The sequence below is a fragment of the Nomascus leucogenys genome, chromosome 19 (genome assembly GCF_006542625.1).
Source record: "Nomascus leucogenys isolate Asia chromosome 19, Asia_NLE_v1, whole genome shotgun sequence".
NCBI classification, from domain to species: domain Eukaryota; kingdom Metazoa; phylum Chordata; class Mammalia; order Primates; family Hylobatidae; genus Nomascus; species Nomascus leucogenys.
Genome location: NC_044399.1, coordinates 32,679,613 through 32,700,222, shown reverse-complemented (window position 1 = coordinate 32,700,222; position 20,610 = coordinate 32,679,613). Strand labels below are relative to the sequence as shown.

At 45.9% G+C, this 20,610-nt stretch overlaps 1 non-coding gene and 1 pseudogene across 1 annotated transcript; both read left to right on the top strand.

Moving 5' to 3' along the window:
* The first annotated feature begins 16,858 nt into the window (after positions 1-16,858).
* LOC115831689 lies at positions 16,859-16,964 on the top strand. Its single transcript, XR_004027196.1, has one exon. It is a non-coding gene; the product is annotated as a U6 spliceosomal RNA (small nuclear RNA).
* Positions 16,965-19,788: 2,824 nt separating this feature from the next.
* Positions 19,789-20,250, top strand: LOC100591886 (annotated as a pseudogene).
* Positions 20,251-20,610: the final 360 nt, after the last annotated feature.

Sequence of the window (20,610 nt, the reverse complement as noted above, 5' to 3'; positions counted from 1 at the left end):
CCCTGAGGCTGCCCTAAATGGGGTTCGGAAAGGAACTGAGCGTGCCAAACCCATTATACCACCCCTTTATGCCCCTTCCATCAATCCACGCCAGGAAATGAGGAATTTTAGATGCAAATGGCAGGACATAACATCTGGCTCATCAGAGCCCCAGACTGTCTTGTCCCCAGAGATGCTGAGGAGCAGTGGGCTCTGCCAGCTCCTGATAGTATATGGTTCATGTGGGTTGAGCCATCCCAGAGGCTCACTCAGTTCATTGTCCACCTGCCTCCAGTCTTACAATCTGTCACCAGCACAGGACGATTTAATCATCCTAATGAGGCTGTCACTGACAGCATGCTCCACCACCTCCCAAGGGAAAGTCAGTTCTCCCTCTTCCCCCAGACAATCTAAGCACATGTGGTCTCCGTTTGCCAACTACAGAGATGTGGGTGGAGGAGCAGCTGAGGTTACACGGAGCAGAGGCGACACAGGGTTCAGCCTTTTGAACTAGGAATTGAGAAGCTTGGATCTGTTTCCCTATTTCACCACTTCCTGTATTAGCTTGATGACTTTGGACAAGTTACTTAACCTCTCTGAGAATCAGTTTCCTCTGTACATTGTCCAGTGTACAGCATGGATACACTGGACAATGGGGTGACTTAAGTCTCAGGCAGGACACAGCGAGAAGGTGTGAGAGTTCATCATGCTATTCAGAACAGGATGTAATTTAAAAATTATGAGTTGTTTATTTCTGGAATATTCCATTTATTTTACTACATTTATTTCTGTAGTAAAATGGGGCTACTAGCCCTGAACTATTATCTCATGGGTTCATCATGAAATTAAATCAATAACTTAGGGGGAAAAGGATGTATAAATTATGAAGCATTCTATAAATATAAAATACTTTGGGGTTAAGAGTGTGGATGGCAGATGGTCTTAATCAGCTTCCAAGCTATTGCTATTATTATTTGTACTAGTGTGGCTTCAAAATTTCTATCCAGTAGGGCACAAAGGGTGAAAACATGTAGGGTAAGAGGGGGGCTTGCCCTTTACAAAAGACTAGGGAACAGTCAGTATCAATCAATAGCACCCATCAAAGTCAGGGAGCAGGGCTGGCTGATTACAGGACGGGGGGAAGCCTCTCTAAACCATCTTTTGGGGAACCCAATGTCTCTTCCCAGGACTAGGCATTGGGATCCTGCTCTACTGGGGTCCTCTATCTCTATGTAGAAGCCTCTCTCGAAGCTGTTCATGGAAACAGAAGATATTAACCCCATTAGCTTCTGAAAACCTGCTATTCTAATAAGGCAGCTGTCCAACCTAATTTAAGATGGGGCTTCTCCTACATTCTCTTGCACTTTAAGAAGCCAGTTTCTCAGCACCCCTGGGGAAGGGAGAGCCTTCCCAGAAGTGGCTGGGAAGCAGAGGAAGTGCTGAGCCCTAGGGCGAGGGAGGGTGGGTCATTCTTACATAAGTGAATGTTGAAGAGAAGGCCCTGACCCACCCTGTTCTGCCTGCCAGCTCTGGGGTGTGGCTCTGAACTCCCTTTTCCCTCTAAAGCAAATGGAAAGGTGGCAATTAACAGTTGTGTGTGTGTGTCTGTGTGTGTGTGTGTGTGGTGTGTGTGTGTGTTGTGGTGTGTGGAGAGAGAGAGAGAGAGAGAGAGATACAAAAGGTATCAGTGACCTGGCCTAGAGGGGCCCCTTTCTGGGAGTACCACTGAGTTTTACCATTGTGTGAAATGCCAGCAAGCTGCAAATTAAGAATAACTTTCAACATGTCCTTTCAGTGTAAATTACCCCCAAAAGCATTATGTTACACCTTTGCAGGGTGGCTGCTGGCCGCCCTGTGGAGATGCCTTTGCCAGTTGTTGGCCCTCACACCCAGAGGTGGAAAATACACAAGACTGAAATGGATTTGTCTAGGCTGCTTAGGGGGTGGGAGGAATTCCCTAAGTGGAGAAAACAAACAGACCTAACGAAAGCAGATCAAAACCCAGCTTATTACACATCGTTCCGCACCTGGGGGCAGAAAAAAAATCAGAGCTCTAACAAAGCAGGGAAGTGAGAGGCGGTGTTCAGATGCTGGAAAAATTTAGTATACCTATTACAGCACGTGGCTGGGTGCCTCTACTCTCTCCAGAAAGGGAAAGGTAATGCACCCAGCAGAGGAAGCCTCTGTAGTTTGGAGAGGGATGACTGGCTCCCAACATGGCAGGCAGTAGCACACCAGTGTCTCCTCACCAGCACTCTCACTTCCCTGGGAGTTTGGGATTAGAGAACTGTTCTGTTCCTTTCAGGGTCCTGTCCCGGGCACAGGAACTAGGTAAGTAGAAGGAAGTGAAAGCTTTCCTCCTCCCCAGTGCCCCAGATCCTCCTGTCCAACTACAGTTTGAAAGTGTGGGGACCTGGGGCAGGAGCGGTGGCTCATGCCTGTAATCCCGGCACTTTGGGAGGCCGACGTGGGCAGATCACAAGGTCAGGAGTTCAAGACCAGCCTGGCCAATATGATGAAACCCCGTCTCTACTAAAAATACAAAAATTAGCCGGGTGTGGTGGTGGGTGCCTGTAGTCCCAGCTACTGGGGAGGCTGAGGCAGGAGAATCACTTGAACTGGGAGGCGGAGGTTGAAGTGAGTCAAGATCACGTCACTGCACTCCATCCTGGACGACAGAGAGAGACTCCATCTCAAAAAAAAAACAAAAGTTTGGGGGACCTGAGAATTTTTTCACAAAGTATGAGTTCCGTGAAGCTTTGCTTCAGCTTCACTAGCCTCTTCTTTTTTTTTTTTGAGATGGAGTCTCGCTCTGTCACCCAGGCTAGAGTGCAGTGGCGTGATCTTGGCTCACTGCAATCTCCATCTCCTAGGTTCAAGTGATTCTCCTGCCTCAGCCTCCTGAGTAGCTGGGATTATAGGCATGCACCACCACACCCGGCTAATTTTTGTATTTTTAGAAGAGACAGGGTTTCACCTGTTGGCCAGGCTGGTCTCAAACTCCTGACCTCAAGTGATCTGCCCACCTCGGCCTCCCAAAGTGCTGGGATTATAGGTGTGAGCCACTGCACTCCGCCCACTAGCCTCCTTTCTATTCCTGGAAGCTGCCTTCCTGCCTCAGGGCCTTTGTACCTGCTGTTCTCCTTACCAGGCTCTTGGAGAGGCTCCCCCTTCAGCTAAAGTTCCTTTCTCAAAGAAGCATCCCCTGCCCACTGCTTCTAAAATAGGATTCCCACCTCCAACTCCACAACAACTGTCATCTCTAGGAGCTGGAACATAAGGTCCAGTGAGCAGGGATCTCTGTCAGGCTTTGCTCATTGATGTGTCTCCAATATCTAGCACAGTGCCTGACCCATTGTTGATGCTCACTACAGCTTATTTGAATGAATGTTGGATGAATGAATGAATGAATGAATGGCCATAACCATTATTGCTATTGTCAGGGCTCAGAAAGTGATACCCCCAAAATATGGCACTTTGGCATGCTGAGTGCTTTGAATTAAAGGAGACTGGAAGGCCTCAGGGGCAAAGTCTGTCCGACTTTCTCCTGCCCTCCTGTCTTCCACCCCTTTTTCTTCCCTGAAGTGGAGAATTTCTCTGCCCGAAGGCAGCACATAGAAGCCAGAACCGGCCAGGCGCGGTGGCTCATGCTTGTAATCCCAGCACTTTGGGAGGCCGAGGCGGGCGGATCACGAGGTCAGGAGATCGAGACCACGGTGAAACCCCGTCTTTACTAAAAATACAAAAAAATTAGCCGGGCGTGGTGGCGGGCGCCTGTAGTCCCAGCTACTCGGAGAGGCTGAGGCGGGAGAATGGCGTGAACCCAGGAGGCGGAGCTTGCAGTGAGCCGAGATTGCGCCACTGCACTCCAGCCTGGGCGACAGAGCGAGACTCCGTCTCAAAAAAAAAAAAAGAAGCCAGAACCCCTCTCTCCCAAAGTAAGACATAAAACTTAGAAAGGTCACTCTCTTCCTTCTCCCTGGAAAACCCTCATTCCAGAGGGGTCCTGCCTCATACAAACTGGGGAGGGAAGGGGGAAAAAATGCTACACAGAGAGGCCAGGAAGAATCTGAATGGATGGATCTTGCTGGGTTTTCTCCCTCAGTCTATTGCCATTAGATCATACTCTTTTCTTTCTTTCTTTCTATTTTGAGAAAGTGTCTCACTTTATTGCCCAGGTTAGAGTGCAGTGACACGATCATGGCTCGCTACAGCCTCAACTTCCCGGACTTACCCAATCCTCCCACCTAAGCCCCCTGAGTAGTTGGGACTACAGGCACACACCACCATGCCTAGCTAATTAATTTTTTTTTTTTTTTTTGGAGAGACAAGAGTCTCACTATGTGGCCCAGGCTGGTCTTGAATTCCTGGGCTTAAGCAATCCCCCTGCCTCAGCCTCCCAAAATACTGGAATTACAGACTTGAGCTACTACTCCTGGCTAGATCTTATCCTTTTGTGCAACCACTTCTACATGGCTATCCATTCTTCATAGAATCTAAGTGTCAAAATAGTTTTCCATGGGTCTATGGGTCATTATTTCTGAAGGCAACCGTATCATGTAAAACTTTGATTAAATTCATTTGTTATCCTTTTCTCTTGTTAATCTGTCTTTTGTTTTGAGTGTCAGCCATGGCCCTTATGATAGAAGGTGAGGAAAGGTATCACAGCTTTCCGCCCCATACTATCAAACACCATCCTGTTTACTTATTGATTTGTGGCCAGATTGGAAGCTCTATGAGAGCAGAGATATTTCTGTCTTGTTTTCCAGTGCTTATCATCAGTGCCTGCAAGAAGAGTGCCTGAAACATAAAATATTCTCAGTGTTTGTTGAATGCATGGTCCTGTTCAGGGACCATGTTTGTCACAGACAGATGTGTCCAGATTAAAAAGAATATCCTCTTTAGAAAAAAGGAAGAAAATGCTGATGCACAGATAGATTGGGGTTGTGGTAGAGCTATTCCCATTAATCCAGAATCTTTTTTTTTTTTTTTTTTTTTGAGATGGAGTCTCGCTCTGTCGCCCAGGCTGGAGTGCAGTGGCACAATCTCGGCTCGCTGCAAGCTCTGCCTCCCGGGTTCACGCCATTCTCCTGCCTCAGCCTCTCCGAGTAGCTGGGACTACAGGTGCCCGCCACCACGCCCAGCTAATTTCTTTGTATTTTTAGTAGAGACGGGGTTTCACCGTGGTCTCGATCTCCTGACCTCGTGATCCGCCCGCCTCGGCCTCCCGAAGTGCTGGGATTACAAGCGTGAGCCACCGCGCCCGGACCAATCCAGAATCATTTTCTATACTACAGCATGGATTTAGGGTTTCTTTGGCTAAAATTTTTTTTTAAAAAGCTTATATATGTTTGGGAATGGGCGAAGTTCCAGATAATGGATTTTTCTGGTTAAAGGAGGGCTAACAAAAATCTCTTTTTTTAGACCAGGCCCGGTGGCTCACGCCCATAATACCCAACACTTTGGGACACTGAGGCAGGTGGATCACCTGAGGTCAGGAGTTCGAGACCAGCCTGGCCAACATGACGAAACCCCATCTCTACTAAAAATACAAAAATAAGCTGGGTGTGGTGGCAGGCACCTGTAAATCGCAGCTAGTTGGGAGGCTGAGGCAGAAGAATCTCTTGAACTCGGGAGGCAGAGGTTGCAGTGAGCCGAGAGGACGCCATTGCACTCCAGCCTGGGCAAAAAGAGCAAAACTCCATTAAAACAAACAAACAAACAAACAAACAAAAAACCCTCTTTTTTTAGAATGCTTCTTGTAAATTTTTATTTATTTTTATTTTTTATTTTTTTGAGACAGCATCTTGCTGTCACCCAGGCTGGAGTGCAGTGGTGCAATCAGGGCTTACTGCATGCAGCTTCAACCTCCCAAGCTCAAGTGATCCTCTCAGCTCAGCCTCCTGAGTAGCTGGGACTACATATCTGGCTAATTAGATTTTTTTTTTTTTTAAAGATCAGGTTTTTTTTTATTATACTTTAAGATTTAGGGTACATGTGCACAATGTGCAGGTTAGTTATATATGTATACATGTGCCATGTTGGTGCACTGCACCCATTAACTCATCATTTAACATTAGGTGTATCTCCTAATGCTATCCCTCCCCACTCCCCCCACCCCACAACAGGCCCCAGTGTGTGATGTTCCCCTTCCTGTGTCCATGTGTTCTCATTGTTCAATTCCCACCTATGAGTGAGAACATGTGGTGTTTGGTTTTCTGTCCTTGCGATAGTTTGCTGAGAATGATGGTTTCCAGCTTCATCCATGTCCTTACAAAGGACATGAACTCATCATTTTTTTATGGCTGTATAGTATTCCATGGTGTATATGTGCCAAATTTTCTTAATCCAGTCTATCATTGTTGGACATTTGGCTTGGTTCCAAGTCTTTGCTATTGTGAAAAGTGCCACAATAAACGTAAAGATGAGGTTTAACTTTGTCGCCCAAATTGTTGTTCTCAAGCTCCTGGCCTCAAGTGACCAAAGTGGTGGGATTATGGATGTGAGCCACCTGGCCTGGCCTACTGTAAATTTTTTTTTTTTTCTTTTTTTTGAGATGGAGTTTCACTCTTGTTGCCCAGGCTGGAGTGCAATAGCACGATCTCGGCTCACCACAACCTCTGCCTCCTGGGTTCAAGCGATTCTCCTGCCTCACCCTCCCAAGTAGCTGAGATTACAGACATGCGCCACCACATCCAGCTAATTTTTTTGTATTTTTAGTAGAGATGGGGTTTCTCCATGTTGGTTAGGCTGGTCTCGAACTTCTGACCTCAGGTGATCTGCCTGCCTTGGCCTCCTAAAGTGCTGGGATTACAGGCATAAGCCACCATGCCCAGCCTATTGTAAATCTTTCTACATTGTCCTGGCCCATGATGCTAGAAGAGTGTAGTAAAGATGATGGGATGGATACTTTTTGATTCAGTATCAAGGGGTTTGCTTCGGAGTGATTATGTTCAGCATCAGCAATGATATACACGACAGCAAATGTATGTAAGTGATTTGGGCTAAAACCATAGCAACACCTAAGACTAAGCCTGGACTTTACATTTGGGTAGAACAAACTATTGGCTTGTTCTGCTTTTGTACTTCCAGTTAAAAGGGGAGTACTGAAATAAAAAGTATATATATTTTTGGTTAAAAATACAAAAAAATTAGCCAGGCGTGCTGGCAGGTGCCTGTAGTTCCAGCTACTCGGGAGGCTGAGGCAGGAGAATGGCATGAACCCAAGAGGCAGAGCTTGCAGTGAGCAGAGATTGTGCCACTGCACTCCAGCCTGGGCATCAGAGCAAGACTCCACCTCAAAAAAAAAAAAAAAAAAAAAAAGATACACGTTAGAATGTGTCTGGTCAACAGAGATTTTATTTTATTTTTTTTAAGAGACAGGATTTCATCCAGTTGCAGTGGCTCACACCTGTAATCCCAACACTTTGGGAGGACGAGGTAGGTGGATCACCTGAGGTCAGGAGTTTGAGGCCAGCCTAACCAACATGGTGAAACCCTGTCTCTACTAAAAATACAAAAATTAGCTGGGCATGGTGGCGGACGCCCGTAATCCCAACTACTCAGGAGGCTGAGACAGGAGAATCGCTTGAACCTAGGAGGCGGAATTTGCAATGAGCAGAGACCACACCATTGCACTCCAGCCTGGGCAACAAAAGTGAAATTCTGTCTCCAAAAAAAAAAAGAGAGAGAGAGAGAGAGAGAGACAGGGTCTCACTCTGTAACCCAAGCTGGAGTGCAGTAGCATGATCACAACTCACTGCAGGCTTGAACTCTTGGCCTGAAGCAATCCTCCCACCTCAGCCTCCAGAGTAGCTGGGATTATTGGTGTGGGCCACTTCACCCAGCTAATAACAGGGATTTTATTGTACATTCAGATTGTGCTTTGATATTACACAACTTTGAATCAGTAATAGTGGGTGACATATGTCATGTAGATACTATGTCCCAGACAATATCTTGAGCTGTGTTTACATTTATTAACTCATTTAATTCTCACAACAATCCTGTGTAGGTACTTGTATTATCTCCATTTTACAGATGAGAAAACTGAGGCTCAGAGAAGTTAAGTAATTTGTCCGAGGTTACACAGTTAGGAAACAGCAGAGTCAGAATTTGAATCCAGGAAGGCAGGACTAAGTGGGGTAGGGGCAGAGCTCAGACACTGGGCTCCTCCACAGCTCTGCCTCCTTCAGCCTCCACGTTCCAAAAAAAAAAAAAGAACTTGAATCCAGTTTCCAGAGCCTACATTATGCTCTTCTGCATATGGTGACCAACTTATCCCAGTTTGCACAAGACTTCCCTGATTTGGGCACTAAAGATCCTGTGTCCCGGGAACCCAGTCAGTCCTAGGCAACCCAAGATGGTTGGTTACTTTGGTCTTTCAAATACAGCTCTTCAATGTCAGCTGTTTTGTAAATAAAGTCATAATTACCTCTAGCCTGTGTGACATTCAGTTCGCTGATCACTAACACAAGATAAGGGGGTTGTGAAAATGACCTTGTTAGGCTCTTGCTATTAAAGTAATATTTGGAAATAACATATGATTAATATATGGAAAAATATGCGCAGAGGACAAAAACAGGAGCCATGGAAAATACTTCCAAATGACTAATAAATAGTGACTGAGAAAGAAAAGGATTGGCGAAGAACTGGCTGTGAGGGAGACAAGGACAGTTGGAAATACCAGAAATAATGATGGTGATGGCGGTGTCATCTCTAACACTGGCTGAGTGTTATGTGCTAAGTTCTGTCCAATCACTTCACCAGCGTTAACACATCTAATCCTCAGGCAGCGTGTGAGGTAAGCACTACCTATTATCTTACTGTGCAGGTAACACAATTGAGGCTCAAAGAAGTTAGGTCAGGCAAATCCTTTTAGCAGTAAAGGAAGCAGCCAGCCTCAGCAGGGGATTACTTGAGAAAGCGCCAGGTGCTGGGGCGGGGTGCCGTCGCTTACACCTGCAATCCCAACACTTTGGGAGGCCGAGGTGGGTGGATCACCTGAGGTCTGGAGTTCGAGACCAGCCTGGTCAACATGATGAAACCCCGTCTCTACTAAAAATACAAAAAATTAGCCAGGCATGGTGGCGGCACCTATAATCCCAGCTACTCTGGAGGCTGAGGCAGAAGAATTGCTTGAACCCGGGAGGTGGAGATTGCAGTCAGCTGAGATCCCACCACTGTACTCCAGCCTGGGCAACAACAGCAAAACTCCATCTCAAAAAAAAAAAAAAAAAAGAGAGAGAGAGAGAAAAGGCTAGAAAAAGGCATGTGGACTCAAGTTTGTTCTTGGCTCAAAAAGCTTTTTCAAAATGTTGCCTTCTTGCAATTTTTCCAGAATTTCTGAAGACAGATACATTTTTTCTAGCCCTGTAATCTTCTCAGATTTGAACTGGAAATCAGAATAAGGACTGAGTACTGCCCCTTTCACTCACCAAACAGATTACTTCCCTGCAATCAATAAACAACTTCTTCTTCTTCTCCTTCTCCTTCTTCTTCTTTTTTTTGATGGAGTCTTGCTGTGACACCCCGGCTGGAGTGCAGTGGCACCATCTCAGCTCACTGCAATCTCTGCTTCCCGGGTTCAAGCGATTCTCTTGCCTCCGCCTCCTGAGTAGCTGGGACTACAGGCATGTGCCACCGTGCCCAGCTAATTTTTGTATTTTTAGTGGAGACAGAGGTTTCACCATATTAGCCAGGCTGGTCTCCAACTCCTGACCTCAAGTGATCCGCCCACCTCGGCCTCCTAAAGTGCAGGGATTACAGGCGTAGCCACCATGCCCGGCCCAATAAACATCTTTTGCCTGCAGAGCTTGCCACATGTTCCAGGTTTTTCTGAGTTAGTAGGAGTCAGGCATCTCCTGAGTGATTTGGCCAGACAAGTGGATGTTAATGAGTGACTGGTGAGAAAACATGGGAACAATTGCCCCCGTTGGATGTCCCAGTGTGCAGGAGAAGCTGTGCTGATATCTGTGCTCAGGCCTCTTTGGAATGCCATTATGATTTTATGCACCAAGGTGTATTATTGTATTGTAAGGGTTTCGGTTACCCTTAAGGGCTTGCAATTAATTTTCATTTGTCCTAGTCTTTTACAAGAGGGTTACAAATGGCTCCTTTCCTAGTGTTCTACAAAAGTCTTTCCTTTTAAAATAGTGCCCTATGACACGGACACGTGGTCCTAGAGCCTGTGTAATTTTTTTTTTTTTAGACGGAGTCTCGCTCTGTGCAGTGGTGTGATCTCGGCTCACTATAAGCTCTGCCTCCCGGGTTCACGCCATTCTCCTGCCTCAGCCTCCCGCGTAGCTGGGACTACAGGCACCCACCAAAATACCCGGCTAATTTTTTGTATTTTTAGTAGAGATGGGGTTTCACCGTGTTAGCCAGGATGGTCTTGATCTCCTGAACTCGTAATCTGCCCGCCTCAGCCTCCCAAAGTGCTGGGATTACAGGCGTGAGTCACCGCGCCCGGCCGAGCCTGTGTAATTTTAGGCTGGAGTCCTGCTAGCACTGGAAAGCTTTGCCCTCATTATAAATGGTCAACTTGGCCTTCTGATTTCTAAGTTCGTCTCTTGATGATTTTGGCAAGTATCAATAAATTATCTGGAGACTGCTTACCAACGTAGGGGGACTGACATGATTTAAAATCCAGTCTCTTCACTTGAGGTTTTAATGATCAACCAAAGTTTAGCTGTCCTAAGAAGCCCTGCTTGAAAATCCTTTCCTGGCCGGGCATGGTGGCTCAAGCCTGTAATGCCAGCACTTGAGTTGGCCAAGGCTGGAGGATTGCTTAAGCCCAGAAGTTTGAGACTAGCCTGGGCAACATAGTGAGACTTTGTCTCTACAAAAGATTAAAAAAATCCTTTCCAGCATGTTCTCATCTTTCCTGGTACTTGTTCTTGGTGGATGTTCTAAGAATGTCTATTAAATGAATTAATTGCCATTATGTGATTTACCTCCTCTATAGATTATAAAAAGAAGGCTTTTCCCAGCCAGGCACAGTGGTGCACACCTGTAATCCCAACACTTTGGGAGGCCAAGGCAGGTGGATCACTTGAGTCCAGGAGTTCGAGACCAGCCTGGGCAAAATAGTGAGACCCTGTCTCTATTAAAAAAAAAAAAAAATTAGTCAGGTGTGGTGGCGCACACCTGTAGTCTGTAGTCTCAGGTACTCCAGAGGCTGAGGTGGGAGGATTGCTTGAGCCCAGGAGGCAAAGGTTGCAGTGCACTCCAACCACCACTGCACTCCAACTTGGGTGGCAATGTAAGACTGTCTCAAAAAAAATAAAATACTTTTCTGGGAGGTTGCAGTGAGCCATGATTGTGCCACTGCACTCCAGCCTAGGCAACGGAGCAAGACCCCTGTCTCAAAAAAAAAAAAAAAAAAAGAAGAAGAAGAAGGCTTTTTGCCACTGTTGAATCTTCCACAGCTCCTAGCACATAGTGGGTGCTCAGTTGCTTTTCTCATTTGCTTGCTTGCTTGCTTGCTTGTATGACAAAATACCTCCAGCCACCCTGTGACCTGGGATACATTTGAGTTCTCAGTTTTCCCAAAGCTGACAGGGATCCCAGGCTGGTCTTGATTGACCTGGAAGAATCTGTCCAAAGGAGGAAATTATCTCCCCATGAGGATTATTCTATTTATTTCCTCAGGATTGGGTCTGATTGGAATCTAGCCAGGAACTCAGATGGTCCAAGACAGATTTGAGTTAGATATTCACACCCAGCTGATTCTGCCTGCCCAGGGAACAGGAGCATCTGTCAGGTGCCAGGAAAGTCAATGACAGATGTCTCCCCGTGGGTGCAGGAAGAGCTTCTGCAACTTCAGCTGAGGGAGATTCCCCAAGTGACAGCACTGCCTCTGCCCCCATTTACATTTTGATCTAATTTCTGCATGTGATATCGGAACTGATATTCTTCTGGTGGGAAGGGAATAAAGCAATGACAGGCCTGAATCATCTTCATGTGCTCATCAGGAGAAATCATGTTTTTCTACTGCTCGGATTGCCTACTAATAGAAGGGCAGGGTTTTCCCCTCCATGGGTTTCAGGCAATGGAATGTCCTGCTGCCTCCTCAAATTAGCTTCAAATGCCACTGGGAGCAGCAAAAGGAGACTGGGCCGCATGTCTGGTTCATAAATTATTTGCTAGCTCCTGTGGTATTCTTTTTTTTTTCTTGAGCGTTTTTGTGCTCGAGCCATTGGTTTCTGATACAGCTTGCTTGAGAATCAATATCTTTCAATGCTAGAAGATCTAATAATTTCTAGGGCCAGCAAGCATTTATTTGAAGAATTTTCTGCAGGGCTGGCAGGCATGAAAAATGCCTCTTTCATGCAGTGGGGAATTAAGGTCTCTGAACTTGCAGTGCATGAATTCAAGAAGTGGGTAGAAATGCTCACAGTTTGGGATGTAGCTTTGTGTAGTGTGGCCCAGGGCGAGATAATCCAAGTTTAAGTGCCTCCTCTGCCCCCTTATTATCTGTGTCACATTGGATGAGTCGCTTCATGCCACTGAGCCACATTTGTTCATGCATCGTATGGTCACTGAGCATCCAAACCGCATGGAATGGAGAAAAGAGTTGACTGAGCATCTGCTCTGCCCCTGGCACTGTGGCAACTGTTTTTTTCATAGTTTTCTTTTCTGTAAAATGTAGTTGATACTATACCTGCTCTTTGTCCCTCCAGGATTGCCATAAGATTCAAAACAAGATAACGTGGGAAAGTATATTGGGAGCAGCAAAGCATATAACCATGTAGAGGCCTGTTACCTCTGCCTTAATTCAGATTTTCCACATTCTCTCACTCTTCCAAGTATGTACAAACTTGCCTGGGTGTGGCTTTGTGGGGATGATTTTTCACCATACCCCATCTAAGTTCAGTGTAGACACACAGCTGGGAGTGTAGTATTTCCTTCTGAATCCATGCCCCTAGGTGCACGTGTCATCTTGAAATGCACAACACCAGTAAGAACAGCAGCTTCCCACATGCTGTGGAAGATTGAGGCTGAAGTGGGTATGAGTCACGTGAAGTTGAAGGGCTGGGTTTGGTACCTTTGCGCTGTTCATTCCCATGTTGTCAGGGATAAGATCTGAGTGGTTAGATGAAACTTGGTCTCCTGCAGCGAAAACAGCATGGGCTCAGGAGTCAGACTTACCCATCCAGGCCTCTTTGCTCTGCCAGTTACTAGTTATATAAAGATGGCTTGACTCAGCTTGGGCAAAAAGGAGAATGTAGTGGTAGGATCCTAGGGCATCTAGAATAAGGGATAACTGGAATAAGGACTAAAATGTCTCCAGGATATTTTCTCCTGGTTTTGTTTGTCCCCCTCCCCACATGTTGGCTTTATTCTTTCAGTACAGCTTTTTCCCCAGAGAGGGGATCATGGCTTTTGGTATCTCTCATGTCTCATGGATCTAGCTTCACTATCAAAGAAGGCCTGGTTTCTTCCCTCAATTCCAGTTTCAAAAATCCTGGGGCTGAGTGTGGTGCTTTTTGCTTGTGATCCCTGTGCTTTGGGAGACCGAGGTGGGAGGATTGCTTGAGCCCAGGAGTCCAGGGCTGCAGTGAGCTGTGATCGTGCCGCTGCACTCCAGCCTGGGTGACAGAGTGGGTCCCTGTCTCAAAAAACAAAACAAAACTTAGGCCGGGCAAGGTGGCTCACGCCTGCAATCCCAGCTCTTTAAGAGGCCAAGGCGGGCAGATCATGAGGTCAGGAGATCGAGACCATCCTGGCTAACAGAGTGAAACCCTGTCTCTACTAAAAATACAAAAAATTAGCAGGACGTGGTGGCAGGCGCCTGTAGTCCCAGCTACTCGGGAGGCTGAGGCAAGAGAATGGTGTGGACCCGGGAGGCAGAGCTTGCAGTGAGGTGAGATCGTGCCACTGCACTCCAGCCTGGGCGACAGAGCAAGACTCCATCTCAAAAAACAACAACAACTGCAACAACAACAACAGCAACAAAAAACAAAACAACAAAAAAAGCAAAAAAAAAAAAACAAAAACAAATCAAACTTATCTGAATAATATTATTACAGAACTGAAACAAAACCCAAAAATACTAGCGTAAGTATATAAGAACATAATTGAATGTGAAATTGTTCTGTTTTATGTAAATTATGTTTAAAGCTAATAAAGGGGAAATGTAGAAAATTATAAAGAATTTAAGAAATAAATCAGGAATTTCAAGCTATAATAAACCAATACATTAAAATAGATATCATTATATAGGCAATTTATAATATACAAGAGTATGTGTAATTAATCAGTTTTTCTTTTATATTTATAGAAATAGCTGAATGACACCCAAAGAGCATATTTCTCTGTGTTCCGGAGGAAGAAAGTTATCATAAGCAGAAATTATAATAACTGAGCGCTGTCTCCTAAGTGGCCAAGGTAACAGTTTCTTGATCACAAACCCAGCTGGCATTTACAGGTACTGTGAAAGACTAGATCAGGCCTTGGCAACTGAGGGCAATATGGCTCTTAGAAAGAACTGAAGGATATAGTTCAAGGCTTAAACCAGCCCTGCTCAAATTTGCCTCTGAAAAGCAACCAAAATTGAGGCCCCATCATTTGAGGTCTGGCCAAATGGCCTTGCTGCCTGTCTCCCCACCTCCCTGTATCTTCTTGTAGTTCCTGTCTACTTTCTAGGGTCACGGTAATAATGGTCAAAGTATCTAGTCACTTGCCTAAGTAGGTACTTAATAAATACTGCTTCGCTTTCTTTCTCCTATGGCTCCACACATCTTTTTAAAAAAATCATGAGCACACAAACAATGTTGGCTAAGACATTTCATTGTAAGAGCCAGCTACCTGGCTAAAATATTGGCTGTGGTACCCTCTGATTTGTTTCAAATTCACCCAGGGATCCCACAATGATTCTCAATTTGATCTGAGCAAGCACAATTGGAAATATATCTTAGTATTCTAAATGCTTTCCTGGCCCATTAGGAATCAGGCAGGCTACAGCATGTTTGGATAAAGATTCACATCTAACCCATGAACATATATAAAATGCTTATATCGGTTATCTTGTGTTACACAGACACAGGGACAAAATTATAGTGTATGGTATGCCAAAGGCTCAAAATAGCAAGACAGTTATTTAAATTGTAGTTTAGAATTCCTCAAATCACTACCTTTTCCTAAGAAGTCCATATCCTTATGACATTGTAAGCCCAATAAAGAAAGGAGGAAATATAGTGTCTATCATCTGAATGTGCAGACTCCATCATATGGCAGAACATTTGTAACTAGCCACGTGGCTTGGGGCAAACCACTTTATTTCTTCAATCTGAAAAACATTTGCATACCTACCTCATACAAGGCTTTGAGGGATGACTCAGACATGGCTTTAAAGAGAAGGGCCTACTGGGTATGGACTTTCAGTAGAGTTAAGTACAGAATCTGCAATAGTTCTAGAAGCAGAATGGTATATTCAGGAATGGGGATAAGCAAGTGGTCTGATTTGGTTGAAGTATATGGGGCATGCAGAGAGTGCAGGGGACTAAGGTTGTTGGGGGGCTATTTATTGGATGTAGAGGTCATAAGAGGGGAGGCATCACAGATTTGGAGCCTAGGTGACTTGGAAAATGGGTTGCCCTTTTTTATTTATTTATTTATTTTTTTGAGACAGAGTCTCGCTCTGTCGCGCAGGCTGGAGTGCAGTGACGCCATCTCGGTTCACTGCAACCTCCTCCTCCCAGATTCAAGCGATTCTCCTGCCTCAGCCTCCCGAGTAGCTGGGATTACAGGGACCCACCACCACGCCTGGCTAATTTTTGTATTTTTAGTAAAGACGGGGTTTCACCATGTTGGCCAGGTTGGTCTTGATCTCAGGTGATCCACCCACCTCAGCCTTCCAAAGTGCTGGGATTACAGGCATGAGCCACCGCGCCCGGCCAACTTTGGTTTTAAATGTACATCCTAGGTTTTAAGATTCTAGTTGGACATTCAGCTGGAGAGTCCAGAAGGTAGCTGAAATGTGGGATTGGATCTTGGGAGTGTTTCAGTGGACATATAGATCTGAGAGCTGCTGAAAGTGAAAGTTTAACCTGATTGGGTCTACTTACTAGGATGTAGGTTCAGTTAATGCAGTCATGATACCCAATTAATGGTAAGCTTAAACCAGACAGAGGGTATTTTCTCTCTCTCTCTCTCTCTCTCTTTTTTGAGATGAAGTCTCACTCTGTCGCCCAGGCTGGAGTGCAGTGGCGCGATCTCGGCTCACTGCAACCTCTGCCTCCCGGGTTCAAGCAATTCTCTGCCTCAGCCTCCCAAGTAGCTGGGATTACAGGTGCCCGCCACCACGCCTGGCTAATTTTTGTATTTTTAGTAGAGATGGGGTTTCACCATCTTGGCCAGGCTGGTCTTGAACTCCTGACCTCGTGATCCACCTGCCTCGGGCTCCCAACATGCTGGGATTACAGGCATGAGCCACCGCGCCTGGCCTTTTTTCTCTTTTTCACATAATTCAAGAGTAAGCAGTCTAGGGTTGGTGTGGTGGCTCTGGGACGTCAGAGACTCAGGTTCCTCCTATCTTTTTGCCCCACCAAGCCCAGGGTCATGCCTTTGCTCACATTGTCCAAGATGGCTTAACACTACTGTAACTGTACTTCCAGGCAGTGGGAAGGAGAAAACAAGTTAAAAGTATGACCTGGAAGTACTGTAGGACTAGAACCCTGGTCTTTAGCTAAACTCATGCTAAACCCACAATAAAGATTACATTTCCAGTCTCCCTTACAGATAAGTGGCCAATCAGAGGTAAGCCAAATACACATGAGCACTTCTAGATCCATTCTACAAACATCTTTTGAATATCACTATGTCCTTCCATACTGAGTCACAGAGAACAGTGCTGTGAAAGCCAAAGGAAAGGAGAGCGCTTGCTTCAGCAGCACATTTACTAAAATTGGAACCATACAGGAAGATTAGCATGTCCCCTGTGCAAGGATGATGTGCAAATTCGTGAAATGTTCCATATTTTTTCTTTTTTTTTTTTTTTTTTTGAAACAGAATCTTGCTCTTTTGCCCAGGCTGGAGTGCAGTGGCGCTATCTCTGCTCACTGCAAGCTCCGCCTCCCGGGTTCACGCCATTTTCCTGCCTCAGCCTCCTAAGTAGCTGGGACTACAGGCACCCACCACCACGCCCAGCTAATTTTTTGTATTTTTTTTAGTAGAGACGGGGTTTCACCGTGTTAGCCAGGATGGTCTCGATCTCCTGACCTCGTGATCTGCCCGCCTTGGCCTCCCAAAGTGCTGGGATTACAGGCGTGAGCCACTGCGCCCGGCCTGAAATGTTCCATATTTTTTAAAAAAGTCCAGGCACAGTGGCTCAAGCCTGTACTCCCAGCACTTTGGGAGGCTGAGGTTCAAGACCAGCCTGGGCAATATAGCAAGACCTCATCTCTATAAAAAATTTTTTTTAATAACGAGAGACTTCTGAAAGAGGGGTTTCACAATGTTACAGATCAAGGAGGAGGAGAACTCAAGACACGAGGGCAGTGCTTCTCAACCAGGGCCTATTTTGCCACTTCCAGGGAACATCTGGCCATGTCTGGAGACATTTTTGGCTTGTGATGACTGTGAAGGGAAATGTGTGTGCTTCTATCATCTAGAAATTAGAGGACACAGGTGCTGCTAAACACTCTGCAATGCATAGGAAAACCCCCAACAACGAAGAATAATCCTGGCCCCAAACAGCAATTGTGCTGAGGTTGAAAAACCCTGCATTAGGAGATTAGGACAGGCTGGGCCTGGTGGCTCACGCCTGTAATCCCAGCATTTTGGGAGGTTGAGGCAGGCAGATCACCTGAGGTCAGGAGATCGAGACCAGCCTGGCCAACATGGTGAAAAACTATCTCTACTAAAAATACAAAAATTAGCCAGGCATGGTGGCATGCACCTGTAATCCCAGCTACTAGGGAGGCTGAGGCAGGAGAATCACTTGAACTCATGAGGCAGAGGTTATAGTGAGCCAAGATCACGCCACTGCACTCCAGCCTGGGCAAAAGAGCTGGACTCTGTCGAAAAAAAAAAAAAAATCCTGAAGCCCAGGTCACACCCAGGCCAATTAATTCAGAATATCTCAGGGTGGGACTCAGGCATCAGTATTTTAAAAAAATACCAAGTGATTCCAATGCACGGCAAAGTTTGAGAACTATGGGATCAGGAGGTAACTGGTAAACTCTCTGAGAAGGAAGTTTTGACAATTACTGTGATACAGAGGGTTCTTGACAACTATCTGTTGAGTGAGCGAATACATAAATGAATAACACCATGAGGATAGAAGCAAATGGTTAGTGGTTGAGGAAATAAGTTGGAAGTGGAGGTTGGGGGAGAGCTTTAAGTACAGATTACTCTTCCCTAAACTCTGGTTGTATCAGGAAAAAGAGAAGGGGTAGCACATTGAGGGAGAAGCAGATACAGAAAACATTTTCTGTATTTTTATTTTATTTTATTTTTTTATGAGACAGGGTCTCACTCTGTCACCCAGGCTGGAGTGCAGTGGCACAATCACAGCTCACTGCAGCCTCAACCTCCCGGGCTCAGGTGATCCTCCCACCTCAGACTCCTGAGTAGCAGGACTACAGGTGCCCACCACCACGCCCAGCTAATTTACGTATTTCTTATAGAGATGGGATTTCACCATGTTGCCTTGGCTGGTCTGGAACTCCTGTACTCAAGCAATTCACCTGCCTCAGCCTCCCAAAGTGCTAGGATTACATGTGTGAGCCACTGTGCCCAGCCGGGAAAAGATTTTCTATTTTTAGGTTAATGCAGAATTGAGCATGTTTGTGGGAAGAGGGTAAGAAGTAAGGAGAAAGAAAGAGGGTAAGGACATGAGGGATAATAGGAGTCATCCGTGGAGGGGATGAGATGAGGCATGTGCTTTCTGCAGGGGAAGAGATGTTCCTAGAGAAAGAAGGTAAAGATATGGACTAATTCTAAGATAAAGGTGATGGCAGGGGTGGGGGTGGGGTCTTGAATGACCTCCATCTTCCCTATAAGTAGAAAATGAGGTCTTATAATAAGCGTGGCAGGGGTGGATTTTGGGCTTGAGGGAGTGGAGAAGTCTTAGGCAACACTGTATAGAAAGCCATCGTCAAAAGGAGCCCAGGCCAGGCGCGGTGGCTCATGCCTGTAATCCCAGCATTTTGGGAGGCCGAGGCGGGTATATCACCTGAGGTCAGAAGTTCGAAACCAGCCTGGCCAGCATGGTGAAACCCCCTTCTCTACCAAAAATACAAAAAATTAGCCAGGCATGGTGGTGGGCACCTGTAATACCAGGTACTCGGGAGGCTGAGGCAGGAGAATCACTTGAACCTGGGAGGCGGAGGTTGCAGTGAGCCAGTTGCAGTGAGCTAAGATCACACCATTGCACTCCAGCCTGGGCAACAAGACGGAAACTCTGTCTAAAAATAAAAAAGGCCCAGGTGAAGGCCAGGTGAGGTTTGGAATTGTGAATCTATACTGGGTCAAACCAGCGTGACCTTGGGACTTTCTCCAACAATACCCTGCCGTGTGGGAGGGGAGAAACAGGGCAATAGGAGCCAGCTGGGGCTGGGAAAACACGGACAGTAGAAAACCAGTGAAGGGAAGAAATCCTTGGCATTTATGAGCACATTTCAAAATGGCTGAACATGAGATCTAGGCCAGGAGGAAATATGAGTGAAATGAAAAGAGTGCTGATAATTGGAGAGAAGAGCATAGATGAATGACTTAGAGACACCATGAAATGTTCAGTGGTAGAGAAAAAGAAGAATATTTCCAGTTCTAGGTGCTTTGGGAACCACAGCTTAAGGTGCAGACATGGCCAAGTCCAAGAACCACAGCACACACAACCAGTCCCGAAAAAGGCACAGAAATGGTATCAAGAAACCCCGATAACAAAGATATGAATCTCTTAAGGGGATGGACCCCAAGTTCCTGAGGAACATGTGCTTTGCCAAGAAGCAAAACAAGAAGGGCCTAAAGAAGAGGCAGGCCAACAGTGACAAGGCCATCAGTGCACGTGCTGAGGCTATCAAGGCCCTCGTAAAGCCCAAGGAGGTTAAGCCCAAGATCCCAAAGGATGTCAGCTTCAAGCTCGATCACATTGCCTACATTGCCCACCCCAAGCTTGGGAAGCGGGCTCGTGCCCTCATTGCCAAGGGGCTCAGGCTATGCTGGCCAAAGGCCAAGGATCAAACCAAGGCCCAGGCTGCAGCTCCAGCTTCAGTTCCAGCTCAGGCTCCCAAAGGTGCCCAGGCCCCTACAAAGGCTTCAGAGTAGACACCTCTGTCGGCCAATGTGAGGACAGAAGGACTGGTGCGATACCCCCCGGGCTGCCATCTGCATGGGGCTGGGGTCCTCAAATAAACCTGAGGCAGGAAAAATAAAAAGAAAAGAAAAAGAAGAATAAGTTGGGTCAGAGGGAATTTCATAGAATGAGATTTAGAAGTCAAGCCACTTTAAATAATAATAGAATCTAATGTGTGGGTTTGATTATATTATCTCTTAAACCCCTTCCAACTCTAAAACTCTATGAGAAATATGAGTGAGTGAATACTGCACTTACATCCAAATTTCCAAGTGGCTGACAGCGTGACCTCAATAAATTCTTGTTACATGTGAAGTCCCATCAAGTCCAAG